General features: G+C 43.2%; 1 long non-coding RNA gene across 1 annotated transcript; it reads left to right on the forward strand.

The window, feature by feature from the left end:
• The first annotated feature begins 1701 nt into the window (after positions 1 to 1701).
• LOC131511811 (uncharacterized) lies at positions 1702 to 4407 on the forward strand. The gene is made up of 2 exons (XR_009261755.1): positions 1702 to 2555; positions 3369 to 4407. It is a non-coding gene; the product is annotated as an uncharacterized LOC131511811 (long non-coding RNA).
• Positions 4408 to 14414: the final 10007 nt, after the last annotated feature.

Raw genomic sequence — 14414 nt, forward strand, 5'->3', positions numbered from 1 at the left:
CCTAGGGAGGAACCAATTTAAAATGGTTACAGTATTTAGTTCAGGGCTGTTCAATTACAGCTGATACTTTTTCTTCTTTATACTTCTCTGAAATTTACATGTTTTCTGTAATGAGAATATACTGCTTTTAAGTTAAGAACAAAAATGTAATTAGCATCCTCAGAACTCCTTTCCAAAACTTGCAAGTTAAATGAACTAAAATCCTTACGACAAATCTGCTACAAGTGCCATTTCAACCTTTAATATTCTCACCCACCAGGAGCCAGAGGACATCTCCTGAGAGAGAGATTGGGTGTTTTACGGATTCTTTTTGCTCCCCATGCCCTGGAATCACAGTGAGGTGCCCCAGATTGGGAGGGGTTTTCATCTGTTCAGCTGGGCCATCCACCCTGCTGTGAATTTGGAATTGCAGGTCATTTAGTTTGGGGAAATTTACTCCAATTATTTATTTAATGACCTCCTGGGGTGCCTGGGTGGCTCAGGTGGTTAAACGTCCGACTTCAGCTCCAGTCCTGATCTCACAGTTTGTGGGTTCAAGCCTGTGTTGGGCTCTGTGCTGACAGCTCAGAGCCTGGAGCCTGCTTCGGATTCTGTGTCTCCCTCTCTCTCTGTCCCTCCCCTACTTGTTCTCTGTCTCTCTCTGTCTCTCTCTCTCTCAAAAATAAACAAACATTTATTTAATGATCCCCCCCCCCCAACTCCCAGCTACCACCGTGCGCGCGCGCGCACACACACACACACACACACACACACATACATTGCTCCTTCTCTTTTTGGGGCTCTTATTATTAAACATTGAACTTTCTCTACCAATACTATAATTTTACAGTCTGTTCTCTCTTTTTCCACCATCTCTCTTTTTTCATGTTTTGCTTTCTGGGAGATTTGGTTCACAATCCTTCACTGAGTTTTTAACTTCTGCTTTCATATTTTTATTTTTTATATGTTTTTTTAAAGTTTATATTTATTTTGAGAGAGAGAGAAAGAGGATCCCAAGCAGGCTCTGCACTGTCAGCCCAGAGCCTGATGTGGGGCTCAAATCCACCAAGTGTGAGATCCTGACCTGAGCCGAAATCAAGAGTCGGATGCTTGACTGACTGAGCCACCCAGGTACCCCATCTGCTTTCATACTTTTAAATTCCAGGAACCCTTTTGTATTCTTTCATTGTTCGTTTTAAAAATAGCAACTTAGTCTTGTTTCATGGATGCAGTGTCTTCTATCTCTCCAGGGCATGCATTCTCCTCAGGGACACTTTTGTCCCCAAAGGCACAAAACTTGGTTCTTTGGCAGTTGGCCAAAAAATCTTAGACCGTACAATGATTTATGACCCTTCAAAACTCAACCCTATCAGACAAAATCATATTCTTTAATATTTAATTTGTCTCATTAGGGAAAATAAAATTGAATTCTAATGTTTCTCCTTGAGGTGTAATTTAGGCTATCTCCCTAAATACACAGTGTCCCGGGGCGCCTGGGTGGCGCAGTCGGTTAAGCGTCCGACTTCAGCCAGGTCACGATCTCGCGGTCCGTGAGTTCGAGCCCCGCGTCAGGCTCTGGGCTGATGGCTCGGAGCCTGGAGCCTGTTTCCGACTCTGTGTCTCCCTCTCTCTGCCCCTCCCCCGTTCATGCTCTGTCTCTCTCTCTGTCCCAAAAATAAATAAAAAACGTTGAAAAAAAATAAATAAATAAATAAATAAATACACAGTGTCCCTGTGTATTAGTCGGAGTTCTCCAGAAAAACAGAACCTATGTATAGATAGGTATATAGGTAGATACATACAGTTGACACGTGAACAACACAAGGGCTAGTAAAATATCTGCAATAACTTAACCCTACTGTTGACTGCAAGCCTTACTGATAACATAAATGGTCAATTAACACATACTTTGTATGTTATCTGTATCATATACTCTATTCTTACAATAAAGTAAGCTAGAGAAAAGAAAATGTTAAGACCATAATAAAGAGAAAATACATTTATAGCACTGTGCTGTAAAAAATCTGCATATAAATGGACACAGTTCAAACCCATGTCGTTCAAGTCTCAATTGTATACAGTTTATGTATATACAGAGAGAGAGAGAGAGAGGGAGAACTACTGTAAGGAACTGGCCCACACACTCAAGAAGGCTAAGAAGTCTAAGATCTGTAGTCCCAGGTCAAGGATAGTGAGGCAGAGAGAAAGAATTCATCTAACTCATGGTTATTAAATTAACCATCACACTGTCTTCTCTCTTTTTTCCCCTTTCCTGTTTTGGTCTCTATCTTTATTTTTAGGGGCTTTTCCCAGATGTGTAGTGATCCTTGGTTTTCCATTTATATTTTAGAACGGGGAGCTGCTGGGAATCTCTGAGCACGAGGGGGAGCTGTCCATGTGGGCTTCCCGGTGTGGCGATCCGACGAGGCTGTTGGCTTTGTATAACCTCTAGTCTGCTATCTTTAGGTCTCTCCCGAAAATAAGCTTTCAGCCCCTGCCGGGTGGATACCATCCACGCTACTCGTGATCTGGGAGCCAAGCCAGTGTGGAGTGGGGAGAATCTCAACATTTGGCACGTAAGCTTTCACAGAGTTTGCTGGGAAAGTGTTTAGGAGTACTATTTACGGTATAGTGGTGCATCCTCCGTTTTGCCTGGTGTGTCCCCTTAGGCCAAGAGACACATTTTGTGTTTAGCCTCTAGTCTTGCTCTAGGGTGGGGACTGTTCGGCTGTCTGGCCTTGGGGACATGGGGAGGGGGCTTGGGGGTATAACTGCTCCTCAAAGACCTATTTTCAATGCCATCTGTACCCACGATCCTGAGGCACAAAACCTTTGGGAGTTCTCCGTGCGGACTGAGTTGCTTTCTTACTTTTCATCACTATTGGCTTCAGATTCAGCTTCTCAGGTACACTAGGTCAGTTGTTACTCCTCCCTCTGCTTTCAAGTCCCCTCTCCCCCCATTCTGTTACATCTTTATGACTTTATCCTGTACAAAACCCTTTTGTTATCGTTCTAGTGGGGTTTCTAGAAGGAGCTGAAATGAGCGCACTTACTCTGCCACTTAGTCTGCCATCTGCTCCCAGTGGGGTTGGGGAGGAAAGGGCAGCGCACAGACTGAGGGACAATTAGAGGAAGAGAGAAATTGGTGTGATTGCCAAGTGCAAAGGGGCTGAAGGATCTGGAGGGATGGAGAAAACTCAGGGGAGCTGAGCTCGTGGTGTATGCTTAGAACGAAAGATAGGCTAGTTCCAGGTATTCTCTTGGGCAGAGTCCAGGATGTTGCTGAATCAGGGTCAGGTCACTATTCAGAGAGCTGCTTTAACCTGTGTCCCAGAGTATGTGTCAAGGACCTTAGAAATGGTCATGCTTTGTTTCGCATTAATTTGTAGGGTTCTTTCCTCCGAGACAAGCTAACATATCTATAAGGACTCCTTTACAAAGGTGTTTATTAGCAGCATGATTTGTAACACTAAATATTAGAAACAGTCTACACCACGGTTCAGCCACCGTGACCCATGGATCAAATCCAGCCTTTCTCCTATTTTGGTAAGTAAAGTTGCACTGAAGCACAGCCACACCCACGTACACATTGTTTATATTTCCTTTCATGCTCTCACAGCAGAGACTATGGCCAGCAAAGCCTAGAGTATTCTCTAACTGGTCCTTTAATAAAAAGTTTGCTGACCCCTGGTCCAAATGACTAGTGAGAAAATGGATAAGCCAACTAAAGTACATCACACGACAAAATAGAATATAGTCAATGGACATTATATATAGGAAGTGTTTTTAAACTGGTGAAAAATACGCATAACAAAATTTATCATCAACCATTTTTAAGTGGACAGTTCAGTAGCGTTAACTGTATTCACATTGTTAAAGAGCTTTGCAACATTTTCATCTTGCTGGGCGCCTGGGTGGCTTAGTCGGTTAAGCATCGGACTCTTGATTTCAGCTCAGGTCATGCTCTCATGGTTCGTGAGATCGAGCCCCATGTTGGGCTCTGCACTGACAGTGCGGAAACTGCTTGGGATTCTCTCTTTCTGTCTCTGTCTCTGTCTCTCTCTCTCTGTCCCTCCCCCACTCACTCATGCTCTCTCTCTCAAAATAAATAAACATTGTTTTTAATTGAAAAAAAAAAAAAAGAACATTTTCATCTTGTAAATCTGAAACATTGTACCCACTTAATGCCATTTTCCTTTTCGCCTCCCCTCCCTAGGCTCTGGTGAGCACCATTATACCTTACGTTTCTGTGAATTTGACTACTTCAGTGATCTCATATAAGCAGAATCGTATCGTTTTTTGTCTTTTTTTGCAACGGACTTATTTTATTTAGTGTGACATCCTCAAAGTTTATCCATGTTGTAGCATGTAACAGGATTTCATTCCTTCTTAAAGCTGAATAAAATTCCACTTTGTGTATATACCACAGTTTGCTTATCCATTCATCTGCCAATGGATATCTGGGTTGCTTCTATCCTTTGCTACAGCGGATAATGCCGCTATAAACACAGGTGTACAAATATCTCTTGAGACCCTCCTTTCAACTCATTTGGCCGTGTACCCAGAAGTAGGATTGCTGGATTGTATGGCAGGTCTGTTTTTAAATTTTAAGAACCCTCAATGCTGCATTCCATAGTGGTTGTACCATTTTTCAGTCCTACCCAATTGGAACGAGGGTTCCAATTTCTCCACGTCCTCAGCAACACTTGTTAATGTGTATATTTTTGATAGTAGCATTCTAACGGATATAAAGTGATATCTCATTGTGGGTTATTTATTTATTTATTTAGCTCTGAAAATGTAGTCATTTTCATATAAAAGTATGTTATTTAAACCCACATGTAGTGAGTTTATTGTCATTCTGAAATGAATCAACAAACATCTTAGATATTTCTTAGTTTTAATTTCCAATATGGTACACATCGATAGCTAGAACTCACATAAAAATTCTTTGGAGTCCTCCACAATTTTAATAGTCTTTTTTTTTTTTTTTTTTTTTTTGGAGGCCAGGAGTGTGAAATCAGCTTTACTGGGCCAAAATCAAAGTGTTGAGTACTAGAAGTACTTATATTTGGGAAAAAAATAGAAAATCGTATTTGGAAGCCTGCCAAGAAATCAGAAGTATTTAAACAATGCAGTGGTGGATGAAACGCTTAAATTTGGTTTTAACAAGGATGTTGAGATAGGACAGTTTGTTAGCTGGTTACAGAATAAGCTATTCACGTAGGGAAGAACTATCCAAAGGGATAGGAAGGCAGTGAGCAGGCCTAGAAGGGGTTGCTATGATGGGCTGTGTGGTTAGTAAACTGAGGGTTTGGGTTTTTTTTAATTATTTATTTACTTTTTAATTTACATCCAAGTTAGCATATAGTGCAACAATGATTTCAGGAGTAGATTCCTTGATGCCCCTTCCCCATTTAGCCCATCCCCCTCCCACAACCCCTCCAGTAACCCTGAGTTTGTTCTCCATATTTAAGAGTCTCTTCTGTTTTGTCCCCCTCCCTGTTTTTATATTATTTGTGCTTCCCTTCCCTTATGTTCATATGTTTTGTTTCTTAAAGTCCTCATATGAGTGAAGTCGTATGATATTTGTCTTTCGCTGACTAATTTCACTTAGCATAATACCCTCTAGTTCCATCCGCATAGTTGCAAATGGCAAGATTTCATTCTTTTTGATTGCCGAGTAATACTCCATTGTATATGTATTTCTTTATCCATTCATCCATCGATGGACATCTGGGCTCTTTCCATACTTTGGCTATTGTTGATAGTGCTGCTGTAAACATTGGGGTGCATGTGCCCCTTCAAAACAGCATTCCTGTATCCCTTGGATAAATACCTAGTAGTGCAACTTCTGGGTTGTAGGGTAGTTCTATTTTTAATTTTTTGAGGAATCTCCATACTGTTTTCCAGAGTGGCTGCACCAGTTTACATTCTCATTGTGGGTTTTTTAAATGTTTATCTATTTATTTTTAAAGGGGGGGGGGGGTGGGAGGAGAGCATGAGCAGGGGAGAGGAGAGAGAGAGAGAGAGAGAGAGAGAGACAGAATATCCCAAACAGGCACCACACTGTCAGCAGAGAGCCCAATGCAGGGCTCAAACTCACGAACCATGAGATCATGACCTGAGCCGAAATCAAGAGTTGGATGTTTAACTGACTGAGCAACCCAGGCGCCCCATCTCACTGTGGCTTTGATTCACATTTATCTGATGACTAGTGCTGTTGAGAATCTTTTCATATGCTTCTTGGCCATTTGTATACCATCTTTGGGAAAATGTCCATTCCAGTCCTTTCCATTTTTGTTGTTTGCCATTGTCATTGAGTTATAGGAGTTCTTTATATATTGTAGCATCTCCTTTTTGCTGGAGTCCTTTCTTGGTTTTACAAGGGCTTGGGTGTTGTAGCTTTCAGCTGGTCTGTACAGTTCTCACAGAGGTATTTTGGTCCATACATGTAGTTAACCTCTGTATCTCTGTGGGGGAAGGAAAGCCTGTGCCTTCCTAGTCTGCCAACCTGCTGATGTGACTGTCATAGGAAAATGTTTTTAACATTTTAATACAATGTTTATGTTTCAATGCTAATCTTAAAAAAGATCCAAATATAAAATTATACAGTCTGTTCTGAACTATATAAAAATATTCTTAGAAAAAATACTGGTAAGAAATGTAGTACAATAAAATGTTAATTCTTTTCTGTACTCTCTAAATATTTTACAACAAATATATGTACTTTTATAATCAGGAGGGAGGAAGGCAATTTAAAAAAACAACCGGAAGCTCAGAGGTAGACCAGGGGTCAGATTAGGAAAGGGGTCTTTTGTATTCAGGGACCCAAAGAGCGGAGAAATAGTGTTCTGAAGGCGTGCAGAACCGAGTTAGAAAAAAGAGAACAGAACAAAGAGTAAGAAACAATGAGTAGTAGTCAGGCAGCACCTTTGGGAGGGATGGATGGGGAGAAAAGTAACCTTCCAAGTCAACCAAGAATTCTGAGCAGCTGATCCTGGAACATCCCCGTTAGATGCATACTTTGCATGGGAAGACTTCCTCCCACTGTGACACAGCCCGTACCCTTTAAACATAAGGGTCAGCCCAAGGCCTGGGAACCACAGGGGAAGAGAAAGGGAAAACACTAGGAATTTCAGTCCTTCATGTAATAACAGTCCAAGGTTGCCCAACTTGTGGGAATTCCCAAAAGCAGGGTGAACAACCATCCCAGTTGGCTAGGACAGTCCTACATCACAGGAAACCCCCTAGTGCCAGGTAAACCTGGGCATTAGTTGCCTGACAAGGCATGGGATACCATGTATACACACACACACACACACACACACACACACACACAGTTACCTAGCTTTGGCTTGCCCTTGCGAGATAACTGAGAATGGATTCATCTTTCTTTAAGGTTGTTTTTTTTCATTTATTTATTTATTTTGAGAAAGAGAGAATCCCAAGCAGGATCTGCACTGTCAGTGTCAAGCCCAGTGCAGAGCTTGAACTCACAAACCATGAGTTCATGACCTGAGCTGAAATCAGGAGTCAGACACTTAGCCAACAGAGCCAACCAGGAGCCCCTCTTTTTTTAAGTTTTTGATTTTAATTCCAGTGTAGTTAACATACAGCGTTATATTAGTTTCAGGTGTACAATATAGTGATTCATAAATTCTATACATTACTCAGTGCTCATCATGGTAAGTGTACTCTTAATCCCCTTGACCTATTTTACCCATCCCCCCATCTGCTTCCCCTCTGGTACCATCAGTTTTCTCCCTATAGCCAAGAGTCTGGTTCTTGGTTTCTCTCTCTTTTTTCCCCTTTGTTCATTTGTTTTGTTTCTTAAGTTCCACATATGAGTGAACTCATATGGTACTTGACTTTCTCAGACTTACTTCACTTAGCATTATACTATATCTATCTATCTATCTGTCTATCTATCTATATCACATCTTCTTTATCCATTCATCTGTTGACGGACACTTGGGCTGCTTCCATAATTTGTCTATTGTAAATAATGCTGCAATAAACACAGGGACACATGTAGCCCTTTGAATTAGTGTTTTTGTATTTTTTGAGTAAATACCCAGTAGAGTGATTACTAGATCATAGAATAGTTCTATTTTTAACTTTTTTGGGAACCTCCATATCTTTTTCCACAGTGGCTGCACCCGTCTCCATTCCTGCCAACAGTGCACAAGGATTCCTTTTTCTCTGTATCCTCACCAACACTTGCTTCTTGTGTTTTTTGTTTTTGTTTTAAGTAGGCTCCACGCCCAATGTGGGGCTTGAACTCACAACCCTGAAATCAAGAGTTGGATGCTCTATACCAACTGGGCCACCCAGGAGCCCCTGTTTCTTGTATTTTTTTTTTTTTTTTATCTTAGCCATTCCAACTGCTGTGAGGTGATATCTCATTGTAGTTTTGATTTTCATTTCCCTGATGACAAGTGATGTTGAGCATCTTTTCATGGGTCTGTTGGCCACCTGGATGTCTTCTTTGGAGAAATGTCTGTTCATGTCTTCTGCCCATTTTTTTTTTTTTTTACTGGATTCTTTGTTTTTTTGGTGGTGAGTGGGATAAGTTCTTTATATATTTTGGGGTTCATATTTTATTAGACATTTCTCCAGTGGACAGTTTGGTAGCACCCCACTAATGAATGAGCACTTCTATGCAAAATAGAAACCAGTCCTGCTGTGGGCAAGTACAGCCCGATCATAGCTTGGTGGGGCACCTTGGTGTTACACAGCTTGAGAAGATGGGATCTGAAACCAGCCGTGGCTCTCCTGGTCACGCTGTGTCCTCTGGCTACAGGGACGGTGTCTGCCAGAGGGCACCTTCCACACCAAGGTGCTCCACAAGCTATGATCGAGCTGCACTTGCCCAGAGCAGTACTGTTTTCTATTTTGCATGAAAGTGCTCATTCATTAGTAGGTTTGTGCAGTGCACAAACCACACAGCCATTGGCAACAGGCCTGCCACTCAGACTCCAAAGGGGTTTGTTTCCTGTCCCAGATATCTCTAACATCAACAATGCCAGAAAAAAGAAAACACTTTCTTATTCAGTGAACTATACATTTTTGCCTAAAGATTGTCTGCCATGTATGTAAAATCCAAAATAAACACTGAATTTTTAAAAAAATTTTCACACTGGGGCGCCTGGGTGGCGCAGTTGGTTAAGCGTCCGACTTCAGCCAGGTCACGATCTCACGGTCCGTGAGTTTGAGCCCCGCGTCAGGCTCTGGGCTGATGGCTCGGAGCCTGGAGCCTGTTTCCGATTCTGTGTCTCCCTCTCTCTCTGCCCCTCCCCCGTTCATGCTCTGTCTCTCTCTGTCCCAAAAATAAATAAAAAACGTTGAAAAAAAAATTTAAAAAAAAAAAAAAAATTTTCACATATAGCATAAGGACCTGCTGGAAACAGATGAAAAACAACAACAACAACAACAACAACAACAAAATACAACTAGGGGTGGGGGGTATTGTACCCAAGGATGAGACTGGAGGTGAAACTCAGCCCTTTGATTCTGCTTCTCCAGTTCCAGGGAGGAAGAAAGAACCCACCACTAGGCACACACATGGAGACCATCTGTTTCTTTTCAGCAGACCTTTTACTCTTGGTCAGTGCTGTAAGGGTCACCTTTTCAGACCTTCACTACATCTTCAGGATTGCTTCCACCCCCTTCTCTCTCACTCCTCCTTCTGAGTCTCTGATAAAATGTATGTTCGACTTTTATTTTATTTTTAAATGTTTATTTATTTTTTTGGAGAGAGAGAGCACACACAAGCTGGGGGGAAGGGTGGAAAGAAAAAGAGAGAGAGAGAACGAACCCCAAGCAGGCTCCATACTCAGCATGGAGCACAGTGTAAGGCTTGATCCCATGACTGTGAGATCATGACCTGAGCCAAAATCAAGTCAGACGCTTAACCAACCAAGCCACCCAGGTGTCCCAAAACGTATGTTAGACTTTAAAAATACATTTTCTATGTCTCTTATCTTTCCTTCTGCATTTTCCCTCTTTTTAAATTTTTTTTACAAATTATTTATTTATTTATTTTAAATAATCTCTACACCCACCATGGGACTTGAACTCACGACCCTGAGATCAAGTGTTGCATGCTCCTCCAACCGAGCCAGCCAGGCACCTCTACATTTTCTATCTTTTTTAGCTGTTGGAATGATGCTCTGAAGAATTTCTTCAGAGCTATCTTCCAATTCTCTAATTCTGTCTTCAGTTGTATTTCTTTTAGGGTTAAAGTTATCCATTGAGATTTGTAGGTACGCTTATATGTGTTTTGGTTATTGCATTTTTTTTCCCTTAGAAGTTCTACTTAGTTCGGGGAAGACTGTATCAGTTGCTATAGTTTCCTGTTCCCAAAGATACCAACAAATGTGCCTTGTTGATCTACCTTGTTGGCTTATTTGAGGCCTCTATATTGAAAGTACCTTCCTTCAAGAAGTACTTGCATATGCTTTTGTGAGGTGTACAAGGGGCACCAAGAGTCTCAAAACACCTTAAACCAAGTTCAAGGATAGTCCCTGATCCAGACAATTGGTGGTGGCTACCACATAAAGACATAAACTGGAATAATAAGAAACAGACACACATTGAATATGGAAGATGGGCCTACAAGGGCCACCTGAGGTTGGCACTGGGGTCCCAGGTGCTAGGATGAACTTAATATCGTGTAGGTAGAGGCAGCGATCGTGGCAACAACACCAGGGAGAATAGTGAACCCCCAGGAAAATACAGACATGGTGGGAGTCTGCCAGAAAGCAGTCAAGACCATCCCAAACGGGAGGCAGAACAGCATCAACTGAGGTATATTGTTGGGAGCCCCGCCCCCCCCCGCCAAGTTCGTTTTCACCTCGTGAGTTAGAATTACTAACAAGCCCTCCAAGGGCTCATTGAGTACAAAGGTCAGCATCAGAATGTGATGTAGCAGTCTCAGGTGAGCTGGTGAATATGTTAGTCCACGGTAGGAAAGTTGTTTGCAAGGCAGGGGCAGGGGCTTAGATTTGGGACTTTTTTGTTTGTTTGTTGTGAATGCTGTGTCATCTTAAAAGGACCATGTCCTCTTTCTGGGCCTTGGTTTTTCCTTCTGTGAAACAATAGTTTTGTATTTGATCAGTGTTTCCCAACTTTTAATCTTCACACAAATCTCCTAGGGATCTTGTTCAATTATGGATTTTGATTCAGTAAGTCTGGGATGGGCCCTGAGGGTCTAACGAGCTCTCAGGTGATTCTCCTATTCCTGATCCAGAGGCCCAGATCTTAAGTAGAAATGTTGTACACGGACTCTAAGCTCCCTCCGGGATGGCTCTAGTCAAATAGGGACCCTTGGGGCCTTTGGCAGCTTGCTGGTTAAAGGAATCCCCTTCTCAAGTGGATAAGTCCGTCTCCTATTTCAGGACCGGTCTCTAGGGTCTCCGTCTCCGGGAACACTTCCCTGGGATCTTTGCCAACGTTGCCTCCCACCAACAGCCTGAGTGGGGAGCTCTCTTCTGGGTGCCTGTGCCCTAAGTGCTGTGAGTATGCCACTGTCTCTCTGTAATCATCTGCCTGATGTCAACATCCATGCCTCCAGTACATGCCTGCCTGTATAAATGAACAGAAGGCCAAAATAGGTTTTAACTGGGGGTAAAGGGATGGGGGTGATCGGCAGATTCCTGACCAGGACTTAACAGCCCGGTCTCTGTTTATTGTGAGTCACAAATATCCACTTGGCTCCTCTTATGGACTGAACAGTGCCCACTGCCCTCCCCTTCCCAGTTCTTGCCTTGAAGCCCTAAATCCCCAATGTGACCGTATTTGAAGATAGAGCTTTTAAAGAGGTAATTAAGGTTAAATGAGGCCATAAGGGTAGGCCCTGATCCAACAAGTCTGGTGTCTTTCTTAGAAGAGGAAGAAACACCAGGAACGTGCACACAGAGATAAGGAAGACCGTGTGGGGACGAGGCTAGAAAGTGGCTGTCTGCAAGCCAGGGAGACCGGTCTCAGTCCTACACCTTGAGCTCAGACTTCCAGTGTCCAGAACCGTGAGAAAATAAATGCCTGCCATTCAAGCTGCCCGGCCTGTGGTATTTTGCTATGGCAGCTGAGCAGACTACCGCAGCTCCTAAACGGGGTCTCAGGTTTCTAGGTTGTTTCGACCTCACAGAAGACCCTCAGCACATAGAGCTCTTCTGCAGGGAGGACTCCGCAACCTCCAGCTTCCCTCCTGAGGCCAGCACAGGAGTATCCTCTGGGCTAGGCGGTTTTTATGGAAAGACCAGAGAAGCAGGGCCATGCCAGATGGAATCTGTGCCCACCCCCCCCCCCCCACTCCCCGCCCCCAGTCAGGGCTGCTGAGCATTACTTGGTGGGATGTGTGCGAATCTCAAGACTTGATGTTCAGATCCCACCTCCTTGCCTCATCACTCCCTCTTGGTAACTACACCCGGCTATCGTCTGCGGCCGTTCAGCCTCATTGCTGCCTTTCCACGTTCTCCTCCGTGTCTCAGAGGATGGCAGCCTGGAAACCGCATTTTCCAAACTTCCTTGCCAGCTGGGTTCCATGCCAGTTAGGTTCTGCCGGCGCAAGGCCCTTGTGTGAGTTGGTTGGAAGGCAGGAGGGTGGGAGAAAGAAATGCCCTCTCCCCGGCCCCTCTTTGTGACATCGACAGCAGCTGTGGTAGACGGTTGTGGGCCGTGCACTGCTGGGGTCCTGGGGTGGGGTCGAGGTGGTGGCGAGGGGACGCTGAGGGCTCCAGCAGCTCTGATGGCAGTTTCAGTGGCATGAGCAGGTGGGCCTCGGCTTTCTGCTCAATGGGAGAGACTGGAGCTCCAAGTGCATGGGTGGTGAATGAGTGTGGGATCACGGGCTCTGGGAAAAACTCCCTTTTGCCTTCAGGTTGTTCACAGGTCAGAATTCCCTTCTTTGTTAAGGCTGAATAATCTTCCATTGCATGTATATAGCACATTTTGCTTGCCCATTCATGTGTCAATGGACAATTGAATTGCTTCCACATTTTGGCCATTGTGAATAATGGCGGCTGTGTGCGCGAGTGTGTAACTATCTCTTTGAGACTCTGCTTTCGTGTATTTTGGATATATGCCCAGAGGTAGCATTGCTGAATAATAGGCTAATTTTATTTTCAATTCTTTGAGGAACCACCGTACTGTCCACAGTGGCTATGCCATTCTCTGCTCCCACAAACAGCGCACAATAGCTCCAATCATTGGTTTCTTAATTATATCACCTTCTCAGGGTTATAGAAAAAAGGTGTGAACACGACAAAAATGGTCTCAATATCAAAGGCCATGGGTGCCAGATAAATACCCTACTTTATACATCATTTCACATTTGGTGACCGTTCTTAAATTGTTGGATTGTGGGGGCTACACTAAGGGTGTAATGGTGATATGTCTCCTATCCCCGACTGGATTCCTGGACATCCTGCATTCTACTTTTAATCTGTCCATTATAAGTGAATAAGTCATACTCCCCTATGGGCCTCAGTTTCCCCACCTGTAATATAAAGTGATTGAATTATAGGGTTAACTATGACCAGCTCCGGAATTGTTTCTGAGATTACCTCTTGAGTAACTAGTTTAATGGAATCTTCTGGAGTCAGCAACGACTTAAAAACCAGAGAAATGATGGAGTAATTGGGGGTCTTTGGAAGGATCTCAAATTGGAACTCTAAGGATCAGTCAGTCACAGATGTTTGGTTGATTGCCTCAATATTTTTCAAACTTTTGAATTTGAATTGTTGTAACTACAGATATAGGGGTGTTTAAAATGATGAGGGACTATTAAATGTCACATGTCACTCTGGCAGTGAATTTGAAAACCTAGAAAAAATAGGTTTTTTGAGAAATGCAGAATAGCAAAATTGACACAGAAAGAAGTGGAAACTATAAATAAATCAATGACTATGGAAGAGATTAGAAAAAATAATGAGATTTGCTGTTGAAAAAGCCATTGGGGGGCACCTGGGTGGCTCAGTCTGTTGAGCATCCAACTTAATTTGGGCTCAAATCGTGATCCCAGGGTCGTGGGATGGAACCCCACATTGGCTTTTTGCTGAACGTGGAGGCTGCTCAGGATTCTCTCTCTTTCTCCCCCTCTGCCCCTCTCCCCTGCTTGTGCATGGGTGCACACTCTCACTTGCTCTCTCTCTCTCTCTCAGATAAATTTAAAAAAATGAAAAGGCATTGATGAAATGGCTGCACAGCTGAATCTTATCTAACCTTTGAAACACAGATAATTACAAGATTATTCAAAATCTTGTCTGCTCAAAGTGTAGTCCAGGGACCGGTGGCATCCGCATCCCTGGCAGTTGGTTGGAAATGCAGAATCCCCACCCCCCACTTAGACCCACTAAATGAGGCTCTGCATTGTTTAAGAAGCCCTAGGCTAGGGCACTGGGGGCAGTGGTTTTCAATCTTGGCTGAACATG

Source organism: Neofelis nebulosa, chromosome 5 (assembly GCF_028018385.1).
Source record: "Neofelis nebulosa isolate mNeoNeb1 chromosome 5, mNeoNeb1.pri, whole genome shotgun sequence".
NCBI lineage: Eukaryota > Metazoa > Chordata > Mammalia > Carnivora > Felidae > Neofelis > Neofelis nebulosa.